Source organism: Octopus bimaculoides, chromosome 10 (assembly GCF_046866305.1).
Source record: "Octopus bimaculoides isolate indiv1 chromosome 10, ASM4686630v1, whole genome shotgun sequence".
NCBI classification, from domain to species: Eukaryota; Metazoa; Mollusca; class Cephalopoda; order Octopoda; family Octopodidae; genus Octopus; species Octopus bimaculoides.
In genome coordinates this window covers 62548163-62566127 of record NC_142937.1, presented here as the reverse complement: position 1 = coordinate 62566127, position 17965 = coordinate 62548163, and the positions used below count along the sequence as shown (strand labels likewise).

The 17965-nt window shown below is 36.6% G+C and overlaps 1 protein-coding gene and 1 non-coding gene across 4 annotated transcripts in view; both read left to right on the top strand.

Moving 5' to 3' along the window:
• Window positions 1-17965, top strand: part of LOC106869465 (uncharacterized) — a 75973-nt gene that overhangs the window by 45103 nt on the left and 12905 nt on the right. The window contains exon 1 of one of the 3 annotated variants that reach the window (XM_014915217.3): window positions 10314-10471. The exons of the other annotated variants lie outside the window; for them this stretch is intronic. The gene's annotated coding sequence lies outside the window, so the exon portion shown is untranslated. Of the gene's footprint in view, window positions 1-10313; window positions 10472-17965 lie in introns of those variants that run through there. 3 annotated transcript variants of the gene reach the window in all.
• Window positions 7176-7280, top strand: LOC128248968 (U6 spliceosomal RNA). Its single transcript, XR_008265114.1, has one exon. It is a non-coding gene; the product is annotated as a U6 spliceosomal RNA (small nuclear RNA).

The following is a 17965-nucleotide window of genomic DNA, read 5'->3' as shown; positions in this document are numbered from 1 at the left end:
ATATATGTGTGTGTGTGTGTGTGTGTGTGTGTGTGTGTGTATTTATGTGAGTGTGTCTTTGTGTCTGTGTTTGTTCCCCACCATTGCTTTGTAACTGATGTTGGTGTGTTTACGTCCCTGTAACTTAGCAGTTTGGCAAAAGAGACTGCTTGAATAAGTATGAAGTTTACAAAAAATAAGTTCTGGGTCAATTTCTTCGACTAAAAATCTCTTTAAGGCAGTGCCACAGTGAAATGAGTGAAACAAGTAAAAGACCATCTTTATAAGCAATATAGGTTCCAAATTTTGGTACAAGACCAGTAACTGCAGGGGAAGGGGTAAATCAATTATATCGACCCCCAGTTCTCTACTGGTATTTAATTTATTGAATCCAAAAGGATGAAAGGCTAAGTTGACCTTGACAGAGTTTGAACTGAGAACAGAGATAAACAAAATGCCACTAAGCATTTTTCCCGGCATGCTAACAATTCTGCCAGTTCACTGCCTTATAGACTGTTACCATTTATGTCTCGGTTTTAGAACTGATATGCTATAGCCCAGCATGTTATAGAAGGTGACTAGGCAGTTGATTACAAGAACGGCATCTGGCTATAAAACACTGCCTCAGAAAAATTTTCCGTTCCATGCCAGCATAGCAGGCTACTGTTCCTGCTGCTGTATCTTACCTACTTGTGTGTGTGTTATAAACTATGTGTGTTAGTAGGAAGTAAACATATATGTGTTAGTAGGATGTAGTTAGCATCGAGAGGGAAAAGGTCCAAAATATATTTTATGCAGTGCAGCAGCAGATACTGTGCTATTTGATTCATTATGAAATGGTAGATACTCAACTGAAAAGCTCCTTATGTAAATATATGTTTCAAAATTTACAGCTGAAGCTGACCTATGTCATAATATATGTAACCAAAATGGTAGTTTCCAACTGAATATATTCATTATAAAGCCAATTGTCTTATTTATTTGATACTTGCCAGCATTGATTACAAATATTCTTTTCATGTCAGTAAACTAAATAGCAATCTGAATATTTGCATGAATAATGTGAGCTAATATTCTCTGATTTGCTGCTATTTCCTAATGCTAACCACTGTGTTGTCTAGTAGTTTTTGGTACCTGTTACTCAGCTAGCTAGATCAAGGAATGTTGGGAACTGTGCCACTACAAAATGCAGTTTGTGTTCTTTGGATAGGCATGCTTCAAATAATCAGCATCTGTGTGTCTGTTTATTATATGTATGTGCATATTTTGTTACATACTCATACATATATATATATATATAACATATGCACACATGTGTGTGTGTGTGTACTCAATTCGGTCGTGGGGAGGTTTCTTCCCCTGTCAGCATATGTATATACATTTGCGCTCTTCCTACAGCACAAGGAGTATTTTACTCCTGTTTCTAGCAATGTAAGTGTCTCAGCACCCTTAGTTATGTTTAGTGATGATTGAGTTTTTCGTTATGGTATTATATTGCACCCAGCTGTTTATATTAATTTGATACACACACACACGCACACTCTTTTATTTGTTTCAGTCATTTGACTGTGACCATGCTGGAGTGCCATCTTGAAATGTTTTCAGTTGAATGAATTGACCCCAGGACTTATTTTTTAAGCCTAGTTCTTATTCTATCAGTCTCTTTAGTCGAACAGGGGTGTAAACACATCAACACCACTTGTCAAGCGGTGACATGGGAACAAAGACACATGCACACACACACACACACACACACACACATATACATACATATGCAACAGGCTTCTTTCAGTTATAGTCTTCCAAATCCACCCAAAGCTTTGGTCAACCCGAGGCTATAGAAGAAGACACTTGCCCAAGGTTCCATGCAATAGGATTGAACCTGGAACCATGTGGTTGGAAAACTAGCTTCTTACACAACCACACCTACATATATATATGTACATATATATATGTATATGCATATAATCTAAATGCCTTGAGCCCTAAATACACATACATATGTGTGTATGTCTTTTCTTGATATGCACAAATCAGTCCATTATTTATTCTCTTACTTTATTCTACAATAATAATAACAACAACAACAGTCCTTTCTGTTATAGACACAAGTCCTGAAATTTTGCAGGAGGAGACCAATTGATTACATTGACTGTGGTGCATAACTGGTACCTAATTTATCTCAGAACTTTAAGAGCTGAGAAAAAATGCTTCATCCTGTGTGCTAGTAATTTCAGGTATGCAGCCAGCAGTTTTGTGGGGAGGGAATTAGTTGATACCATCAGCCCCAGTATTTGACAGGTACTTGATCTTATCAACACCAGAGAGACAAAAGCCAAGGTTGAACTCAGAACATAAAGCGATGGAACAAATATTTGCATGGCATGATACCTGACCCTTTAGTGGTTTTGGCAATCCACTTCCCTCTATAATCATTTCTGTAATGCCTGATATTATTTTGAGGGGATTGAGAGGAATTTTGAGAAGGTTAATCAGTTCCATTGACCTTAGTACTTGATTGGTTCTTTATTTTATTGACCCCTGCACCTTCCAGTAAAATGATAAAGTTAAACCTGGCATGATTTGAACTCAGAACATAAAGAAATGGAATAAATGTTGCTACTCGGCTGTTTTTCCAAAGCCCTAATACAGTGGTTCTTCACCCCTTTTTTTTTACCTGTGGACCCCTTTGAATCCTATTTTACTCTACTGGATCCCCATAGACATTTGATGTTTAAAAAATCTCACATTTTTATAATTAAATAGTAGGAAGTGTATAAAAACAAAAATTGTTAAAATATTTTGCGGATCATAGAAATATAACCAAATTATTGCACATAAATTCCAACACTAAAATCTTTGGACCCTGGTTGAGAACCCGCTGTTCTAACGATTCCACAGAAACCTCACCTGTAGGTAATGTGCTATACAATACAACTCTCCTTCTAATGATAACTAGTCGAGACAGCTACTTGCAACTCGTTTTCTGTTCAGGTTCTTTCTCAATGGATTGACTGATTCTCAAAATGTAAAGTTCTTCCTATTTAATTTGATAAAAATATTTATCAAGGTCATCACTGGTGGTAAGATTGAATTTTTGTTGTGGTTTGTTTTTTTTTATTTTCTTGTTTGCTGCTATTGTTGTTGTTGTTGTTGTTATAAATAATCCTTTTTTTTATTTTTATTCTCTCACTGTTGTAAATCACTTTTCTTTCCCCCCCCCTCTCTCTCTCTCTCTCTCTCTCTCTTTCTCTCTCTCTCTCTCTCTCTCTCTCTCGTTAATGCTTCTCTTAGTTCAGTATGTTATAGTAGGAAAAGAAAAAAAGAAAACTAAAACATTATCAGCTGAGTTAGCTCTCTAATGGAATCCTAATTGTTTTTTTGTTTTTGTTCTCCCCCCCCCCCCTCTTCAGTATTGATTACTGCGTTGTTCTGCATATGGCTGTGATAGCCTCCTATACTTTCAAAGTCAGTTTCTTTCTGCTAATGATAAAGAGGAAACATTTTACTACATTATTTATCATCAGTGGTTTCATTGACACTTCTTATTCACCATTATGGTATAAAATATCTCGCTTTTTTTTTTCTTTTTTTTTCGCTAACCTATACAAGGGGCCTAACTGCAATTAAAGAAACAGAATTTATTGTCTGGAATCTGAAATCGGGACATCCAGTTTTGTTATTGTGATAGTGCTAATGATGTGTGTCTGTATTCTTGCTGCATCGTTAAGAGAGCTGTATCATCTCCTTTGTCCATATAATCTGCTAACTTGCCTTTCTGTGTTAAAGGTTCAATGATGATGTATATGACATATCGAAAGTAACATTCTACATTTTATATATATATATATATGTATATATTGGTTGTGTGGTAAGTAGCTTGCTTACCAACTACATGGTTCCAGGTTCAGTCCCACTGCGTGGCACCTTGGGCAAGTGTCTTCTACTATAGCCTCGGGCCGACCAAAGCCTTGTGAGTGGATTTGGTAGACGGAAACTGAAAGAAGCCTGTCGTATATATGTATATGTATATATATATATGTGTGTGTTTGTGTGTCTGTGTTTGTCCCCCCACCATCGCTTGACAACCGATGCTGGTGTGTTTACGTTCCCGTAAATTAGCGGTTCGGCAAAAAGAGACCGATAGAATAAGTACGAGGCTTACAAAGAATAAGTCCTGGGGTCGATTTTCTCAACTAAAGGCAGTGCTTCAGCATGGCTGCAGTCAAATGACTGAAACAAGTAAGAGAGTATATATATATATATATATATATATATATATATATATGTATGTATTCTTTTCTTTGTTTCAGTCATTTGACTGCGGCCATGCTGGAACATTACCTTCAAAGGTTTTTTTAGTTGAACAAATCGACCCCCAAGATTTATTTTTTATAAGCCCGGTACTTATTCTATTGGTCTCTTTTGCCAGGCTGCTAAGTTATAGGGGACATAAACACACCAACACCGATTGTGAAGGAGGGGACAGACACAAAGACATACGTATAGACACACACATACACACAAATATGTATGTATGTATGTATATGTATATATACACACACAAGCTTTTTTCAGTTTCCATCTACCAAATCCCTCACAAGGCTTTGGCCAACCTGAGTCTATAGTAGAGATACTTGCTCAAGGTGCCACACAGTGGGACTGAACTCGGAACCATGTGGTTGGGAAGTAGGCTTCTTACCACATAACTACACCTGTGTGGCATGCAATTTGCTTCCCAACCACATCGTTTCAGGTTCAGTCCCTGTGTGGCACCTTGGGCAAGTGTCTTCTGCTATAGCCTCAGGCCAACCAATGTCTTGAGAGCTGATTTAATAAACAGAAAGTGAAAATGTGTGCATGTCTCTTTGTGACTGTCACCCCACACTGTTTGACAACTGGTGCTGGTATGTAACTTACCAGTTTGGCGAAAGAGACCGATAGAATAAGTACCAGGCTTTAAAAAAAAAGAAGCTGATTCATTTGGCTAAAATTCCTCAAAGGGGTGTCCCAGCATGGCCACAGTCTAATGACTGGAACATAAATGATAAAGATATTGGGTATAACTGTATGATTAAGAAGTCCTCTTTGCAACCTCATGGTTTTGGATTCGATCTCATTGCACATCACCTTGGGCAAGTGTCTTCTAATCACTCTGTGCCAGCCAATTCATTGTGAACAAATCCACAAGGCTTTGGTTGGCCTGGGCTTATGGTGGAAAACACTTGTCCAAGGTGCTATACAATGGGATTAAATACAAGACTATATGGTTAGGAAAGTAACTTTTTAGCAACAGTCATGTCTAATTTTTTTTTTTTTTCAGACATAGTGTATCAAGGACTCATCAGTTTTTGTTTTTTTTTATAGCTTCTTAACTCTAAGATGTGGCTTAATCCTTTCTTATTTAAACTGGCCATACCCATCCCAAATATTCTATCACTTTTATGCTTTGTGTTCAAACTGACCACATCCAATCTCTCACACATACCCACAATGTCATTGTAAAAATAAACAATCACATTTTTGAAACCTTGAAGCTGCAAGATATCACATGATTAATTCAAAATAGTGAAGGTGCATGGCTCAGTGGTTAGAGCATTGGGCTGACAATCATGAAGTAGTGAGTTTGATTCCCAGATCCGGCTGTATGTTGTGTTCTTGAGCAAGACACTTTATATCATGTTACTCAGCTGTAGAAATGAGTTGCAATGTCACTGATGCCAAACTGTATCAGCCTTTCCTTTGGATAACATTGATGGTGTGGAGAGAGACAAGGCTGATGTGCTTGGGTGACTGCTGGTTTTCCATAAACAACTTTACTCAGACTTGTGCCTCGGAGGGGAACTTTCTAAGTACAATGTCATGGTCATTCATGACCAAAGAGGGTCTTTACGTTTTTTAATTCAAAATAATGTGCATAAACAAGCATTACTTTTGACAGTAATTTGAATGCTTAAATGGTTAAAGGACATTTGGCTGCTATTTTCAAACAGGTTCTATAACCATGTAGAAGCACTTTCTTTTATTGGTTTATTGGATGGATAGTTAGCAGAGTGTGTGAGGGGTTAAACCTGCAAGTTTTAGAAGCCATAACTATAATAGCTTCAGTAGATTAGGCTGTGTTTGAACACTGCATGTGATTTCATTGTTATGCTAATATTATTGTAAGATTGCATATGTTTTACATGTTTAGACTATTTAAGGTGGCTATCAGCTCAATGTCAGAGCTTGGCTATTCGGTTGTATAAATCTTCTAAATGTAAAAGATCGCATGTGACTCAGGCTTTACTTGGATAAACTTAGCACAGCATAACAATGGCGCCGCCAGTTAAAAGCAGTGAACTTCCATTCAGAGACCCAGACATAACAAAAGAATGGTTATGATGCTTCGCTGCTGCAGCATGATTGAAAAATCTTCTGGACATAATTGACAAGAAACAAATAATGCATTTGTTTTAATATAATGGCTGTACACAAAGTTTCTTTAAGGGTTAACACGTGGAAAATGATGAATATTGTTTATGTCGTAAGAATTCAGAAACTTCGAGAGACATGAAATAAATTGTTTTTAATGATGAAACTTAAAGCAGATAAAGTTATAAATAATAGTGTAAATATTGGGTTTTAAAAAAAAAAAACCTTAGGATGGTAAAAGTCAAAGGCCTTCAGGCAGTCTTTGACGTCTACCATCCAAGCGTTTTTTTTTTAACTCATTATTTACATGCTGTCATTTATGGCTTTATCTGCTTCTGATTCCATCATAACTAATTCAGCAGCTTAAAAGGATTTCTAAATTTCAGAGAATTGGCTAAATATGAAAAAAAGGAGAAGTAAGAGTGACTTTTGAGTTTATTACATGTCGATAGAAACAAATATATGTCCAATTCTAAATATTGCTTTTGTCGATATAAGCATGCACCATTAAAGTATCATGCATTTGATTTATCATTGGCAGTGCATATACTACAGGATACTTTATTTCATGTTACTCCAGCTCACTCACCTGTAGAAATGATTTGTGACATCACTGGTGCCAGGCTGTATCAGCCTTTGCCTTTCCCTTGGATAACATCGGTGGTGTGGAGAAGGGAGACCGTATGCATGGGCAGCTGCTGGTCTTCCATAAACAACCTTGCCTAGACTTGTGCCTTGGAGGGGAACTTTCTAGGTGCAACCCTATGGTCATTCATGACTGAAGGATCTTTACCTTTATATATATTAAAACTGGAATGATACAGAGAAGATTAGCATGGCCCCTGCGCAAGGACAACATGCAAATTCATGAAGCGTTCCACATTTTTGAAGATATAGGATGAAGTGGTAAGAAAAGATCTTCAGACATTGGGCCTCACAGAGGAGGTGACAGGGCGCCAAGACTCCTGGCAGGCAGCTGTGCTTGAGAAGACACATTGAGTTAAGTAAAACCGAGGTTGTCCTTGCATACAGGCATGTCCCCTGTATCCCTCTCCAACTGAGTCTTCTTAATTTTGCAGGCTTGTGGGTGCTGATGTCATAAAATGCATTCATACTGATGCTATGTAAATGCACCCATGCCAGTACTGTGTATAAGCATCCTGTACACTCTGTTAAGTGGTTGGCAATAGGAAGTGCATCCAACTGTAGAAACCATGCCAAAACAGACATAGAGCCTGGGCAGCTCTTCAGCTGGCTAGCTCCTGTCAAACCATCCAATCCATGCCAGCATGGTAAACAGATGTTGAATGATGGTGATAATGATGATGATAGCCACGTATAAAAAAATACATACTAAATGTAGAAAAAAAGAATCACTTTCAGGGAGTGTGTGAGCTTACAAAACATTTCAAGGAAAATGAAGGCTTCGAAAACTTCTGCAAGTGTTTATGGAATTGGCCTAAAAGAGCTACTTTAGCCAGTTAAGAATACACAACACTTGCTTTCACTTTCCGTTTATTTCTTGAAATGCTAAAATTTTCATTGCACATTTTTGACCTGGTCATTGACACAGTTCTTCTGCATCTGTTAGAAATTAGTTACAGGTAAGTTTATATGATTCTTGGAGATTTTTCATAACTCTCTTTGTCTCTGTACCTCCTCTCTCTCTCTCATTGAATATTTGGGCATATACATTCTTGTTTTAACCTTTTGCCATGGGCTACCATAAATACTTTTAGTTTCAATTCTTCTGTTGGTCTATAAATTTATATTTCGCTTTCTGCAGTTCCTTCTATTTGTGTGCATACATACACCTGTGATTTATCTTGTGTATTATTTCTAAATTATTATTTGGTTTCTTTCTTCTTTTTTTTTTTTAACATTTAAATGCATCAGCTTTGTAAGAATTTAATTTCAATAGAATAACTAAGCAGATAAACATAGCAAACCATGTCTACAAAAGTTAAAAAAATAAACCACGGCAACAAAATGTTAGAATAGAACCTAAAAGTTGCTTACAGAGGTCAAACAGCAGCTGTACTGTAGCCACATTTTCAAAAGGTACACAAAGACAGAATGAAACTAAATAAGACCATAAATTAAAGAAAACTCCTGAAGATTTTAAAAACTTTTCTGAAGTGGCAGTGTGGTAAGTAGCTTGCTTACCAACCACATGATTCCGGGTTCAGTCCCACTGCATGGCACCTTGGGCAAGTGTCTTCTACTATAGCCTCGGGCCGACCTAAGCCTTGTGAGTGGATTTGGTAGACGGAAACTGAAAGAAGCCTGTCGTATATATGTATGTATGTATATATATATATATATATATATATATATATATATATATATATATATATATATATGTGTGTTTGTGTCTGTGTTTGTCCCCCCACCATTGCTTGACAACCGATGCTGGTGTTTTTACGTCCCCGTAACTTAGCGGTTCGGCAAAAAGAGACCAATAGAATAAGTACTAGGCTTACAAAGAATAAGTCCTGGGGTCGATTTGCTTGACTAAAGGCGGTGCTCCAGCATGGCTTCAGTCAACCGACTGAAATAAGTAAAAGAGTAAAGAGTAAGTAATTTTCAACAGTTGTGGAATTGTCAGTGAACAGGTTACAATAAGATGAAAACTTTGGCACCTTAAGAATCTTAAGAACTTGAAGATTAATTTAGATATAACCAAAACAAAGAAAGTGTTATCTCAAACTAAAACAGTTTGATGGCACATTCATTGAATATTTTGGTAAGTTTGATGCTTTCATGGAAACTGATAACACTTCCTGATTATGTTGAATGTAAAAACGAAAATCATAAATTATGGCTTGTTTGGTAGGAATGTGATAATTCGGCATTAATTCTTGAGATTGAAGTTTCGAAACAATTTACGTGATTAAAAGGTTTTAAAGCTGACAGTTTTCTGAAAGGGAATACCAGACCATGGTATTTTGTAGACATGGCTATGCCAATCCATATTGAATTAATTAATCATTACGAAGCTAAGGGAAGTACTTACTGAAGCCCTCTTAGAAAAATTTCCACCTGATAGAAGTGGAGGGAGATCTCAGTGGTTGTAAAAGAGAAGAGAAAAAAAAAAAGCATGTGGAAATCTCAGAATATGTGAAAGTTTTCGCATGGCTCACTGGATAGAGCATCAGGCTCACAGTCATGTGGTAGTGAGTTCAATTCCCAGACTAGTCTGTGCTGTGTTCTTGAGCAAGACACTTTATTTCACATTGTTCCAGTTCACCCAGCTGTAGAAATGAGCTGCGATGTCATTGGCACCAAGTTGTATTGGCTTTTGCCTTTCCCTTGGATAACATCAATGGCATGGAGAGGGGAGGCTAATATGCATGGGCGACTTCTGGTCTTCCATAAACAACCCTGCCTGGACTTTTGCCTTGGAGGGAAACTTTCTAGATGTAATCCTATGGTCATTCATGACCAAAGTGTGTGTGTGTGGGGGGGGTCTTTACTTTACTGATAAAGGAGTTTATATCACCAGACCATTTAGTAAGCAACAATGAAGAATCAATTAGTATTTTTTCTTGAATTTGTCAATTTCTATCAGTATCATCATCATCATCATCATCATCATCATTATAATTTAACATCTGTTGTTCATGCTGAAATGGAGGAGCAACACCAAACTCCAGTCTGATTTGGCATGTTTTCTATGGCTGGATTCCCTTCCTAATGCCAACCAATTCAGTGTGCAGGGTGCTTTCACATGGCACTGCATGGGCAATTGGTCATTATTCAGACTTCACACTTGCATCACTTTGTAAATATGTTGTCCTGTCTTCACAGGGAATTCAACAATAGATGATATTTTAGCATATCAAGCTTTATGTTGCATCAAAGCCGGTGATCCTCATTTGTGATGTCACAAGAGATTTTATGAACAACTGATGCAGGTGAAAAGGTTATATCAAGAATACTTTCTCAAAACAGCCATCCTGGACTGCATTTGCTAAAATCTCTAACCACAGTTGAGAGGAGCCTTAGTGTCTGTATGGTATATTGAAAAACACAGCATTTTCTGCTCGGACAACATTTTACAAGTCTCAGACCATAGGTAACTGGAATAGTTTTTAGTTAAAGTTGTGGCTTACCAAAAGTTGCATTTGTTTTGAGATGGGTTTTACAACTGATAGCATTTGATTATAAAATATACAATGTAACGGGATCTTAAATAGTTCATGTTGATACATTATCACAGTTGTGATTTATTGGTTTAGCGGAATGATAATGTTGTTATTTTTCGTGATGTATGTATTAATGGCAAATCTGTTGAAATTCTATGTACCAAAGTAGATCATCATCATTTAGCGTCCATTGTCCATGTTGACGTGAGTTGGATGGTTTGACAGGAGCTGGCAAACTGGAGAGCTGCACCAGACTCCAATCATCACTGTCATGTTTAACATGATGATGATGATTTATTTTTCCATCTAATGGAGATTGTTATTATTGAGTGTATAAATATAAAGTTGAAGGCTGCCAATGATAATATTTAAAATGGTAAATTAAGAAAGCTTTTTTTTTTAAATGATAAATGGGTCAATATTTTGGTTGTTGAAAGGGCATTAAAAGTCATAGAAACACTGAAAGATGGTATCTTGTATAATGGATGATTAATTGTCCCACCAAAAGAAATGATAAAATTTATACATGTTATACATTGGTATCTCAACAGCAGCAAAGAATTGGTGGAAATTAGAAGCCTAGTAGTCAGATTACTGTGAAAATGTAGAATGACATGTCCAGCATGTGGTAGGATAAAACCAGAATTATCTGACTCATTGCTCACATGATTTAAAGAAATTAATGCATAGATATATGTGCATGTAGATTAATACTTATGTCAAGACTGTTCTTAATATTTGTTGATGCGAAGGCGGCAAACTGGCAGAATTGTTACCACACTGGGCAAAATGGTTAGTGGCATTTCATATATCTAATTGTTCTGGGTTCAAGTTCTACTGAGGCTGATTTTTGCCTTTCATCCTTTCAAGGCCAATAAAATAAGTATCAACTGAGCAGTAGGGTTGATGTAATTCACTTAACCCTCTCCCCTGAAATTGCTGGCCTTGTGCCAATATTTGAAACCAATATTAAGTTGCCCAAAGGTGGCAAGCTGGCAAAATCGTGATCACACTGGGCACAGTACTTAGCTGCATTTCATCCATCTGTATATTCCGAGTTCAAATTCTGCTGTGGTTAATTTTTGCTTTTCATCCTTTCAGGGTTGATAAAATAAGTAGCAGTTGAACATTAGGGCCAATGTAATCAACTTATCCCTTCCTCCAAAATTGCTGGACTTGTGCAAGAAATTGAAGCCAATATTTCTTGATGGATTTTCTGGGTGGTCATAAGAATCAGGAATAAAGGAGAGACAGATAATTATTAAGAATTGGGTTTTTGTGAGGTGGGTGTCAAGAAATAGTGTTTCAGAAACACTAACAGTGCCTGTAAGTTTTCTAATAAAGCTTTATATACATGGCTTAATAAGATGGCATGTAAACCTATGACAATACCTCCATACCATCTCGAATGAAATGGAGTTGCTAAAGGAATAGTTGTACATGTTAAAATGGGTTTAAAAGCACATTCACTAAGTGTCTATTAATATATATTTAATTTGCATGCTTTTGAGTTATCAGACAATGCCTCACTTTTGAAAACTTCTTTGTCCATCTGCTTAGGTGGCAGACAAATATGATAACCAATAACAATGTTTTATGAAACTGCAGCTCCAGTTTTGGTATTGATGCAGAAGAAATGATAAACCACAACAAGCTAGATTTATATCTGAAGCAGGAAATAATACAGCTGTGGTTCTTAAAATGAATTAGCTCACACAGATCAAATAAATAATGACACAAATATTGATAGTGAATGAAAATACAGAATCAGTCAGTACAAGCTTTGAATGATATTCCAGACTCTAATAAAGATTGTAATTTGACAACCAATACAAGAACAAGCATTGCAAATGATGGTAGGCATTATTCTGAAATAGTGAAAGGAATTAAGCCAAATCATTTCTGGGTGATAGAATATTGTTATGCTAATATTATTGCAGCGTTGCATGTGTTTTCATGCTGATTAAGACTATTTAAAGTGAAGGCACATTGCATAGTGGTTAGGGTGTTGGATTCACAACTGTAAGATTGTGGTTTCGATCCTTGGACCGGGTGATCTATTGTTCTTGAGCAAAACATTTTGTTTCATGTTGCTTCAGTCCACTCAGCTGTAGAAATGAGTGTAGCCTGACAAGAGAGGGGCTCTGCCATGCTTTCTCGCCCTAGATAAGCTGCATAGTTGCAGCGACCCGACAACCCCTGAGGGGTTAAGGGACTTATCAGTTGTCAGTGGCTAGCATTTCAGACTCAGAACTTGGTGTTCAGTTAACCAAAGCTTCTGAATGCAAGAGGATCTCTTGTAACTATGGTTGTCCCTTGATAAACATAGTGTGAGACAACAGCATGATAGAGGGAGACTTCTGGTATTAATGAAGACCTCCTATATACCATCTTAGATACAGAAACAAGGCTATATAGTGGATGAGCTCCTTAGTGTTAAATTGTTCTCAAGAAAATATGATTTTATATTTTCTATTATTCCTATGTGTAAATAATGCTGTGAGTTAGTATATTTCTGATTTGCAATTATTTACAAATGAGGTTTCTCTATCCATACTTGTATTTTTATATTATATTTGCTATAAATCTGGGATTTCAATTCCGAATTATCTTTATCATGGAATTAAGTCAGGTTAGTATTAGGAAAAATGAATAGCTTAATTCTTAGTGTCTTATGAGATTAATTTTAATATGATTTAAATTATCTTGTATCAGAATTTCCCTTAATATCATGCTTGTCTTCTCTTTAAATAATTATTCTGAGGATTATTAAAGTTGGATTTAATTTTTGAAAATTTCTTAGTGAGCCTCTGAGGGTTTCTTATTACTATAGTAGCTATTATGTTATTTGATTTATTTTTTTGTTTTCGCTAAGTAATATTATGTAATACTATTATACCAGTTTTTAGTTTCTATTTTTTAATTCTTTTTCTTGACTTTTGAAATGTTTTCAAAATTGTTCAATCTTATGTATGATGTGAATGGCTTGACCAGATCCTACATTGTGTGTGTGCATGCACACACACACACACATAAAGATGCATGCATAGCTGTCTGGTAAGAGGTTTGCTTCCCAACTACATGGTTCTGGGTTCAGTCCGCCAGCATGGCACCTTGAGCAAGTGGCTTCCACTATAGCCTCATGTCAACCAAAGCCTTGTGAGTGGATTTGGTAGACAGAAACTGAGAGAAACTTATATATATATACTAGCAAAGCAACCCGGCGTTGCCCGGGAATGAAATTGTTGCTTATATACTGGAAGGAAAAAAGCAAAATATGCTGTATAGAAATCTGAGAACATTCTGTAGATGGATTCTCAGATGAATGATGACTGGGCACCTCTCATGAATTGGAAACTTGAAGATGCGCCAAAAAGCCTCATTGGTACTTGGAAACTTTTACGAAAATTAAAATGGGGATTGAATGAAAAAAATGATTTACGTAAATATCATCACAAGAGTAATTGAAATAAATTGCGATTGTGGAACCCCTCACGCACACACACACACACAGAGTATCACACATCAGATGAAATGAACGTGTGTGTGTGTGTGTAACAGAGAGAGTGAGAGAGAGAGAGGTTTGTTGTCATGTATACGTACATGCATAAATATGCATACATCTTTGTGTGTGTGTGTATGAGAGAGTAAATACTACATACACACCACTCTCTCACTCTGTCTCACACACACACATGCACACATACATCCAAAAATGATGGATGCATATGACAACACACCCCTTGACTCACTCACACTCTGTCTCTTACAAATACACACATACATAAATGTATACAAACATATTTACAAAGACACGCGTGTGTATGTGTGCTGTGTGTGTGAGAGAGACAGACAGACAGACAGAGAGAGACAGCCAGTGAAGGGGTGTGTCGACAATTATACGTACATACATAAATAGTCATACATTTCTTGTACGTATGTGTGAGAGAGAGAGTCACTGAAACATCTCTCTGTCTGTCTGTCTGTCTCTCTCTCTCTCTCTCTCTCTCACACACACACACGTGCAGATATACACACAGAAAAAATGTATGCATATGTATTTATGTATGTACGTAGACATCACAACATACCCCTTCACTCACACACATACAGAAACACACATGTGCGTGTGTGACTCACTACAAATACATAGAGCTGAACACGGCGTGCCAAAATAAAATAATAAAAAATTTATTTACGGAAATTAACGAAGTGTGCGAGTTCGGAACGAAATCAAACCTGGAGTGTGTGAATGAGAGAGAGAGAGAGAACATTGCAAAGAATGAATGAGATGAACATGGAACGCCCAAAAATCATATAAATAAAAGCACGTTAAAAACTATCTTGTATGGAATATTTAAATTTATGAACTTTGTAAATATGTGTTTCAGTAATTGATCGTAGTTGTTTACAGAAAGCGAACATTAAAAGTAGAGTGAGAGACGTCGCCGTTTTTGTCATGTCCGTACCGGAAGTTGACATTGAGAAACCTTTTTAAAGAAGTGAATCTTAAATATTAAGCAATATTATTTATTTTTAATTAAAAAAAAATCAAATGAAGAGCCTAACATTTATCCGAGGTCAAATTATTCATGCATCACAAGTATGGAAGTAAATGATGAAGCCGTTTTCACGTGATAAGTGATTACACACACATCTCTCTTTTATATATAGTATATATATATATATATATATATATATATATATATATATATACATATATATATAAGTGTGTGTGTGTGTGTGTATGCTTGTGTCTTTGTGTGTGTTTACCCCATAACTTAGAGGTTTGGTAAAAGTGATCAACAGAATAGGTACCAGTCTTAAAGAAAGAAGTACTGGAATTCATTTGGCTGGGGGCACCACCTTAAAGGGTTTTAGTTGAAGAAATCGACCCTAAGACTTATATTTTTAAGCCTATTTTTTAGCATAACAGTAAGTTATGGGGACGTAAACACATCAACAGCAATTATCAAGCAATGGTTGGGGAGCAAACACAGACTAAAAAACACGCACACACAGAAACATATACATAAAGATATACCACAAGCTTCTTTCAGTTTTCATCTACCAAATCCACTCACAAAGCTTTGGTCAGCTCGAGGCTATAGTAGAAGACACTTGCCCAAGGTGCTACACAGTGGGACTGAACCCGGAACCATGTGGTTGGGAAGTAAGCTTCTTACCACACTGCTATGCTTGCACCTATATATAATATATAGGTTCATCCCATAAATAATGTTTTTTTCTATACTTCTTTTATTTTTCAAAATCAAGATAAACAAAGTTCTTTTTTAATCTAAAATATACTCTCCTTCATTTTCTACAATGCTCTTCCATCTATCTGGTGGACTTGCAGAGCCCCTCTTCCAAAATTCACTTGTCCATGATGAAAAATATTCCTTCAGTAATGTTCTGACCTCGTCAATAGGGTTCATATTTTTTCCATCCATATGATTTTGAAGACTGTGGAATAAGTGATAATCAGATGGGGCAATGTCCAGTGAATATGGTGGGTGGGGCATCATTTTCCCATTCAAACTGCTCCAACCATTGGAATGTCATCCCCCACTGCATGTGGCCAAACATCCTGATAGAACACCTTTCATCTTGAAACCAAAGATGGTCGTTTTTCTTCTAGCATGAATTAAGCCACTCAAGCTGCTCGCAGTAGATCTCCTTTATTATCATTTGGTTTGGGTTTACAAGTTTAAAGTGGACTAAACCTTTCGTATCCCACCAAACAGTTAACCGCACCTTATATAGGTGAAGACCTTCTTTAATTTGGGGTGTTGGTGTTTCTTCTTTCCCTACCCACTGTCTTCGGCACTTGACATTTTTATAGAGAATCCATTTCTCGTCACCAATCACTATTCGGTCCAAAAGGGTTCAGTCATGAGTTGTGACAGTAAAGAAGAGCACACATTCACTCTCTGTACTTGATTAAACTCGTAAAGTTTGTGAGGAACTCATTGACCCAATTTGATGACTTTTTCAATGGCATACAGGTGTCACTGAATGGTTGAATGACCAAATCCAAGCTTCTCTGCTAGTTCCTCAACAGTTACGATGGGATTTTGTTCCACCAGGTTTTGCAGGATGTCCTCGTCAAGCTCTACAAATCTTCCAAGATGAAGCTTATCTTCTAGGGATTTCTGGAACACTGTTGACACTGGCTTATGCTTATTGTCCGATCCCCATTTACTGCATTAATATTTCTTGCACTTTCCATTGCATTGTTGCCTTTATTGTACTCGTAAAGCAAAATATGCCAAATATTCTCCTTTGTCACTTCCATTATAGCTTTGAAAAAATAACTGTCAAAATCGAACTGCACTAAGAATAAGTACAAGGTAAAACTACTACTTGCTCTTATAGCAAGGTGATGCAAATAGTTTATCCCATCCTCCCCTGACTTTTAATTCATGCAATTGGAAAACCACATTATATATGGGATGATCCAATATATATCTATATATATACATACACACACAGACACATACATACACACACATACACAGCCTTCCAGAATTCTCTTGAACAGGCAGTAGTTAATTTGGAAATAATATATGTTTATAAGAAAATTAATGGATAGTAAAAGTGACAAACAAAGGAGGAAGAACTTGTGTGTTTATGAAAGAACCCAAAAAGTATATCAAAATCAAGCCTTCTGCCCCAACACAAGATCATTTCATGATTCATATCTAAAAATAGAAACATTTAAATGTTCATTTATTTTGTTTAAAAAATTTACTATAGCCTGCAGCATTTTCCTTAAAAGTCTAATAGTGTTCACTAATTTCTAGGCTGTGCAGGCTTTAACGAGAATAATTTTAACCAAGTCAATTTTAGTTGCCATTTTTTTTTTTTTTTTTTTTTGTCTTTTAAGAAATTATAGAAACCAATCACTGCAGTAAGTGAATGGTGTTTGATTATTGATCTCTTATCAATTCTTGCTACTTATTTTCAGTCATCCTGGCTCAGTAAGCAACAACTCTTCAGTTAAGTGCTTATGAAAGGCTTTCACTAATGCCTTTGTGAGCATTCTTTGCACGCAGGGTGCAGCTGTGTGGTAGGAAGCTTGTTTCCCAACCAAATGGTTCCAGGTTCAGTCCCACTGTATGGAAGCCTTGTGTGTGGATATGGTGGACAGAAACAGAAAACACGCCTTCGTATATTTGTATATGTATATATGTATGTGTGTGTCTTTGTGGGTCTCCCATCACCATTTGACAACCGGTGATGGTGTACTTATGTCCCTGTAACATAGCGGTTCAGCAAAAGAAACTAATAGAATTAAGTACTGGGGTCAATAAATAAGTACTAGGAGTCAAATCATTCAACTAAGATCTCTTCAAGTATTTCAAATACCCAAATTATTTCACCATAATGCATTGTGACCACAGTCCACTTGTGCAGCCACC